General features: G+C 39.3%; 1 non-coding gene across 1 annotated transcript; it reads left to right on the plus strand.

The window, feature by feature from the left end:
• Positions 1–3,693: 3,693 nt before the first annotated feature.
• LOC141636195 (small nucleolar RNA R71) lies at positions 3,694–3,800 on the plus strand. Its single transcript, XR_012540823.1, has one exon. It is a non-coding gene; the product is annotated as a small nucleolar RNA R71 (small nucleolar RNA).
• The last annotated feature ends 4,639 nt before the right edge of the window (positions 3,801–8,439 follow it).

Here is an 8,439-nt window from a genome sequence, read left to right on the forward strand (position 1 = left end):
AGACACCTTCAAAGAGCTTATGAACTCCATGGTTAATGAAGGGTAGGTCAATTCTTCCATTTCAAAGAGGGCTAGCAACCTCATGGACTCGAAAAATGTTCTAGTTCGCTCAAGCACACCCAATTTTTCCAAAGTGTCTTGACATATAAACTTGGTTGCCACAATAGTCTTTCTAGTAGGGGATAAAAATGCATTCCTATGAGCATCGGTTAAGAAAGTTACCTCCGAAAAATTTGGTCATTGTTCTATAACCGGAGTAGGTGTGGTAGCTTCCTCAATAGGAGTTGCGATTTATTGGATTTCTACCCTTGGTTGTGTCACTACCAAAGCCTTAGATGCAAGAAGAGCTTGTTGTCGCTTTGATAAATTTGGAGTCTTTGGTGTCTTGGTTCCGCCTTTGGTCCTTGCCATTGTGTTCGCCTTCTCAAATTGGTATCAACAAACCAAGATTTTGCTTGAATGTTCCTTGCTTCCTCAAACTTCAATCAATTCCACAATCAATTTAGGATTTTTGAATTTTGCCCAAGCCCTAAAAAATTGATTCAATTTGTGAGGAATTTGATGTTTACATGGTCTTTTGTTGATAAAGGAGTGATTTAATCTTGTTTTGAGCAAGTTTTGTTTGAATGGTGGTGAATTTTGTTGAGAAATTGGTGTTTTTGAATGAGGGGATTGAGGGTTTAAGTGGCAGAAAAGGTGTGTGTTTGTGTTCGTAGAAGCTAGAAGTGAATTGGGAATAAGGAAAGGAAATCCCGTGTTTTACTTAAGTAGTAGCTAGGGACTCTCGGATCAGACACGCGACGCGCGGATCAGCTTACAGGATTTCCTGAAATTGCAAACCCGTGCTAGGACGCGCGGATCCTGCTCAGCTCGAGCGGATTTCTGAGGGGACGCTCGGATTCTCTCGGGGACGTGCAGATTCCCTTATAGCGTAAAATTCACATACTGGAGGCATACCAGGACACGCGGATTGATGCCAAGACGAGAGTCCTGAGGATGGGGACGAGCGTCCTGAGGTTGATCTGCTCAAATTTTGTTACAGGGCGTTTTCTTCAATTCAGACTTTCCCAGGACCCGCGTCCTAAAGTCAGGACGCTCGGATGCAAGTTAAGGATGCTCGGATTCCATTGGGGACGCTCGGATGCAAGCTGGGGACGCTCGGATCCTTTCCAGCACCCACGAGCTCAGGTCCGCTCGTGGGGATTCCTTTTCCCATGTCATTCTTCCTTCTTCTCCTTTGTTAAATGTTGTGGGTGCACTACAAAGGCTTGGTTAGCCTAGGCATTTGCAATCCCCACACTTGATCAAATACTACACATCAAAACATGTTAAAATACCTCCCTTACTTGCTCTCATGTCGAAAATCTTGATCAAAGCACAGAAATGCAAATCCAAAAATGAGAAAAATGCAATAAAGGAAATAAAATGCGAGTTAAGGGATTAGAATATTTACAAATGGTGGTTTAGGGAGGACTCCACCAAACTCTCATTCTTGGATGAGACGTCAAGGGGGCAAAGCCAAGGTGCTGTTGATGTTGCTCAACACCTTGTAGAAGTAGTCGAAGGCTTTCTCATTTTCATGATAGAGATCTTGGGTAGACCTTTGAACATTGTTCTCTTCATGAATGTATTCATCCAAGTCAAAGTGATGACAAGGATCCACAAAGCCTTGGTCTAAGGTCATAGCATTTCCAATATAAGGATTGACCAATCCTTCAAATTCATCGTCCCATAGACCACAAACTTCACTAGCTTGTTCCCCAATGATGTCATGGGTTGTTAAGGGCAACTCCTATTTCTTGTTGTCTTGGCCAATGAGGCCTTCTTCATTACTTGTCATGATGGGTGAGCTATTCAAGCTCTCATTGTTGTTGAAAATTCCTTGCTCTCGGAATAGAGCTACTTCAAGGCCATCCACTTTCTTCTTCCATATGGGTGGTGTTTCTCTACCCATGGCTTGATATTTTCATAGAGATTCCAACTTCTTCCTATCACTTTCTCTGCTATAATGATCGACCATGGAACATGGCTCATGTAGTCGGGGAGCTCTCATTGTTTTGTCAAGGTTGAAAGTGATTGTCTCGTTCCCTACCTCAAGTGTGAGCTCTCCATGTTTCACATCGATTACCACTCAGGCAGTATGCAAGAAAGGTCTTCCTAAAATGATAGGAATGTTGGAATCCTCTTCCATGTCTACAATGACAAAGTCTACCGGGATGAAGAATTTGCTGATTCTCACGGGCACATCCTCCCATACCCCGAAAGGTACCTTTGTTGATCGATCCGCCATTTGAAGAGTGATGTTGGTGCATTTGAGCTCTCCCATTGCTAGCCTCTTACATACCGAGTATGGCATGACACTTACACTTGCTCCAAGGTCACATAATGCTTTGTTGATTGTAGTGTCGCCAATGGTACATGGAATAGAAAAACATCCCGGATCTTTGAGCTTTGGAGGGGAACTACCTTGAAGAATAGCACTACTCACTTTGGTAAAGGCAATAGTCTCCAACTTTCGGATGGATTTCTTCTTGGTAAGAATATCTTTCATGTACTTTGCATAAGCCGGAACATGATTGATCAATTCCGTAAATGGGATTAAGACTTCTAAGTTCTTCACAATTTCCATGAACTTTCCAAGTTGGTCATCAAGCTTAGGCTTAGCTTGGCGACTTGGGAATGGAAGTCTAATCACAATAGGCTCTTTTTCCTTAGCCTTCTCTTCATTCTTCTTCTTTGAGTTCTCCACAACTCTTTGCTTGTCACTAACATCCACAATATCTTCATCAATTGGCCTCTTCGGCCGCTCATATCTTGTACCACTTCTCAAATGGATGGAACTAACTGTCTCATGTCTCGGGGGATTACCTTGAGGCGGTAATTGCCCCTTTTGTCTTTTAGAGCTAGAAGATGCTAATTGAGTCATTTGAGTCTCTAACATTTTGGTGTGGGCAAGAATGTTGTTGATGGTGATCTATTTAGCTTGTCTATCTTTTTGCATTTGGGTGAAGAATTGTTGTTGGTTCTTTTGCATTTGGAGGACCGCTCTTTGAACGTCAAAGCTTTGGTCATTTGATTGGTTGTAGGAAGGTTGATTTTGGTAACCTTGGCTTTGTTTGAAAAAGGGTCTTTGAGCTTGGTTTCTCATTGGAGGTGGGTATATGTGGGTTGGGGGTTTTGGACATTTTGGCTCTTATATGAAAAATTTGGATGGAATTTGGTGTTCTCATTATAGTAGTTCGAATAAGGGGTGCCACTCTTGTATGCTTGGAAAGCATTAACTTGTTCATTTGTTCCCCTACATTCGCTTTGATCATGTCCCAAGGTTCCAAAACTTTCATATACTCCACTTCGAATTGAGGATGATGCCACCATAACATTAACATGTTGTTTGGGTGATTTGGAAGCTTCGTCAACCTTAGCCATGGCCTTCTCAAACTTCAAATTGATGGTGTCGATATGAGCACTTAGTTGAGCACCCAATTGAGTGATGGAATCTACCTCATGCTTTCCTCCTCTTGTGGCCTTTCGAGGCCTACTATATTGGGAATTATGAACCGCATCTCTTCGATTTTGGTCCATGTTTGATTATCATCAAATTCGGTAAACATCCCATTGGATCCCATATTAAGAACATTGCGGGAGTCTTCATATAGGCCGTTCCAACATTGTTGCACAAGGAACCACTCACTAAGTCCATGGTGTGGACAAGAATGACAAGTGTCCTTAAATCTCTCCCATGCTTCATATAATGAGTCCTCATCCCTTTGCTTGAACCTGATGATTTGGGCTCTCAAAATATTAGTCTTCTCTGGAGGGTAGAATTTCTTGTAGAAGGCAAGTGCTAACTTCTTCCATGAATCAATACCAAGGTTAGCCTTGTCTAGGCTCTTCAACCATTGCTTTATGGTACCGATCAAAGAAAAAGGAAACAATACCCATCGGATTTGGTCTTGAGTAACTCCGGTTTGAGATATTGTATCACAATAGTCACAAACAGTCTCCATATGTGAATGAGGGTCTTCACTAGGCATCCTTCCAAATTGACTTCTCTCAACTAATTGTATGAATGCGGATTTGGCAATGAAATTACCGGTTAAATGTGGTGGTGTAGGAGTACCGTTTGGTAGGTTCTCCTCGGTTGGTAGAGAATGTGATGAAAATTTAGGCATTGTAGGTTGATTTTGTGGTGGGTTTTGACTTGGGTTATCCTCTCATTCTCTTGCAAAAGGGTTGACAAACTCAATGTTATTTGGTTGAATGTCCACAATCTCACCAATACCTATAACTCTCGAAATACCTCTTGCAACTCTTCTATTGTTGGTTAAGGTCCTTTCAATCTCGAAATCAATAGGTAATAAATTACCTTGTGATCTCCTAGTCATGCAAAATATCAAACAACTTGAAAACAATTAGAACAACCTTGAGGAGATTAACTTTCCCAAGGTAAAGAAAGACACAACTAAAAACAATTAATCAAAATCAAATCAATTGAACATCGTCCCCGGCAACAACGCCATTTTCGGTTCGGTTAAAACTCGTCGTCAAAAGCTACCAACCAAAACAATATTTATAACGTCACAAACTACTCTTAGCAAAGAGGTAAGTAAAGGTCGGATCCCAAGGGATGGGTATTGATGTAGGATTTCAAATTGCAAAAAGTTATGTCTTAGGGTGTCACAAATTGGGTTGAGATGAGATGTGGTCTAAACTAATCAACAAGATGAATGTAAATTAAGTAAAGCAAGTAAAGGGGTTGTAAACAATTGATTAAAAGCACTAGGGTGTCATGGGATCATAGGGGATTCATGGAAATAGATTATACAAACATGTTCTCAAATAGATGCAAGCACTTATTGTTGTGATGGGATCGAGTTAGTGTATATCTTACAATCCCTAGGAGAATTTAGGTCCCGGAGCCGAGTCGTCTAGAGTGTACAACACCTACAATTCGACTTAGTCTCCCCCTATTCAACTCTATGCATGGTCTAATGAGGCTCGAGTTGGTTTATGTCTTACAAGCCTCATTGAAAAGATAAGAGATGGGTAAAAAATGCAAGGATTTATAGGCTCGCATTTCATCAAACATAACATGTGCATATGCTGAAATCACAACAAACAAGCAAATTAATTATGAAAACATATTAGATTAAGCATAGATCAATTCCCATGTTTGTTTCCCCTAATTTTCCATTAACCCTAGCTAAAGAACTACTCACTCATGATCAAGTTTAGCATGCTAATAAGGTTGTCAATCATACTAACTGACAGGACAGTCATATACTTATAAAAAATAACTAACTAAACTAACTATATAGCTAGGGAATTCAGGTCGATCTCCACAGAGAGGCAAGATATGAGTCCGTCTATTCGGTCACAAATAGGGGGTTGTAAATTTGGTTTTCTAAACTAAAAGGCTTAAAGGAAAGAGAAATAAAGAAAGAGCAATAAAAAGGCAGAAAATAGGGATAAGAATATCAATAAAGAGGGAACATGTCGGGATTTCGGTTCACTACGGTAGCCTAATGAATCACTTGCAAATAGTCTAGATAACTCATTGTGAGACGGATGTTGAAAGGTCCTTCCGGTCCACTTTCTATCCTAGATTTCCACTAACTTAACTTCCGTCCTCGCCAGGGTAGTCTACTGTTCATAGCAGGTCTATTTAGTCCAATCTTTCGATCCAGGATTAAATTTAACCAGATTAAAGGGTAACTTAGAAGCGTGCAGTCAACTAAGTCGGGGATACAGTTAAATTGCCATGGGTACAGAATCTCACAAATAAGTCATCTAGCCTATTCGCTACATCGTCATTATTCTACCATAGATCCCCTAGTCCCAACATGAAGTGAATTAGCTACTCATACTATCAATATTGTCAAGATTAATAATAATGAATATACTAATAATAAACATATTGAAATAATAATTAAATCACATAAATAATACTAGGGCAAAAATTAAGAGAACTAAAAAAGAGAATTAATACAAACAAATGAAAGATTAAGATTATAGGAGAGTAAGAGATTACAATAGCGAGAATTCCGGCGTAAAGAACACAAGATCCAAGCAAAATAACTCCGAAAGCAAAGTTACAGTGAAGAGTTTTTAAGGGAGAGATGAAAAGAAGAGAGTGTAGCAGTAAACGTAATTAAGAGATGATAAGATCCCCAAATGACCTAATTATTCGAAGTTAAATAGGAAATAACAAGTCCATTAACGAAAATCAACATTCATGGATTAATTAAGGCCCGTGAAACCTCAATCCACTCGATCGAGCAGTTTGAAACGGCTCGATCGAGAACTTCAGCCAGCAAACCATTCGATCGAGTAGAAATATTACTCGATCGAGTAACCTTAAATTTCAGCAATTCGATCGAGTACAACAGAAAGCTCGATCGACCTCCTCAGCTTGTGAAACCACTCGATTGACTAAGAAAAGTCTTCGTTCGAGTGCTCTTCATCCGAAATAGCTCCAAACTCGTATCCGACTGCTTTGTAGACAATTCCTTCACGCATCCCAATGTAGTATCTCGCTCTGAAAATCCCGTCTCCTCAAAATGTATGCAAAACAGGAAGAAAGTGGTACGATTTCACTACTTTCACGTTCATTCCTGCAAAATAGACAAGACGAACCAAAGTAGCCATTTCGGGGCATAATGCAATATAAACAATACAAAAGTACATGGAAATACGTGCAAAAATAGACTAAAAAGACTATACAAAATGCACGTATCAAATCTCCCCAAACCGAACCTTTACTCGTCCTCGAGTAAACTAAAACCTAAACACAAAATAATGGAATGGAAATGATAACTCAGAGCTAGCTATAACTTGTCTACTTGAACCAATTTAATGCAACAAAAACCAACGGTTACAGCTATAACAGTCAATACGCAAACGAGTTATGAGTTGTTTATGACCAAAGTCGGCCTATCGACCTTGCAAGACCAACAAAATCGGACTCTCACGTGGTCACTCTTCTCTCATGAAGCAAAGGGTGAATTATATGTAAAAGAGAGAAATAGAAACAGTCACTTACCTAAACTGCGACCTACATAGCATGCATGCAACAAAAATGAAAGACGATTCAAGTACTAATGCATACATTCCAACCAACAAAGTCCGTCACAGCCGAGGGCTTAAAAATAGTATAAGAATAATGAGGTTCAGGTGAGAAATGACAAAATGTTTTATGGAAATGTGGAGGTAAAAGCGCCAAGCTAGTTCCTAAACAGGACCATATAAGACCGTCCGAATCTCAACTGACTGAAAAATAAACACGAGTGCCCTTCATTTGGCACATAGCTCACCATCCATATACACTATCTCCTCAAAAACATATGAATAAGAACGGAGGAGTGAGACGGTCACAAACTTCCCTTTTTTAATACCGTCTTAACGAATAAAATAAAACAAATTAATAACTTTTTCAATCTTTTTCTTCTTCTTTTTCTTCCCTGACTTACATGAATCACCTTCTTTTTCATTTTTTTCTTTTTCTTTCTTCACGTTTTTTTTTTCACTCTTATACTCCTTTCCTTCACCCTCCACCAACTCCAATAATATACACATAGGCCAAACTTGCAGACGGAAAAACATACCATAAAAGACATACTAAACTAGCTTGACTAGGCAGGCTCAGTTTTGGATGTAGCTAATGGGTCAAAAAGGCTAAATTTTGCTTAAGTGGAGCTAAATGGGTGAAAACTGTAAGAAAAGGGAAATTTGCAAGCACCTCCCTGCATGTGACACCGACCACACTCCCGAATGTATGCATTTGACAAGAAATCGAATGTCATAAAAGTGCAAAAATGATGAACATGCTATGCAAGGAGTACTACTCTCAATTCCTATATAAACCGGTCATGAATGTCACCAGTTATAAGGCTCTAAAACTCAGAAATTGTAAGTAGGTTTCCAATTTATCAGGTCAAGTCTAAACAGTCAGCTATATTTGAACAAAAACTCATAGATTATGCGTAAGACTCAGCTAATAACAGTCAATGAAAGTGCAAGACTCAAGTAAAATGACAAATTAAAGTGCAATTTTATCACGGAAATCAACCGTTCCGACTCAACCTATATGCTAAAATAAACGTGACAATTTTATTGATTTTTGAAATTTTCTAATTTTTTGGATTTTAAGATTTTTTTGAAATAAATAAATACAATGCAAGCTGAAAATAGAAACGTGAATGCAAAACAATAGCAAATGCAGACTCAAAGGATGCATTACCCTCCCCAAAACAAAACGGACAACGCCCTCGCTGTCCTCCAGCATACACCAGCAGATATATATACAGGGGAATGGGCATATACAACCAATAAATTAATGAAAATAATAAAATTAAAAGGAGATAAAATAAAATAAAAGAGCGAGAATATACATAAAAAACACGAACTTCCCCAAACCAGCCAGAAAAATGGGGAAGTGTG

This window comes from Silene latifolia, chromosome Y, assembly GCF_048544455.1.
Source record: "Silene latifolia isolate original U9 population chromosome Y, ASM4854445v1, whole genome shotgun sequence".
Classification (NCBI taxonomy): Eukaryota; Viridiplantae; Streptophyta; class Magnoliopsida; order Caryophyllales; family Caryophyllaceae; genus Silene; species Silene latifolia.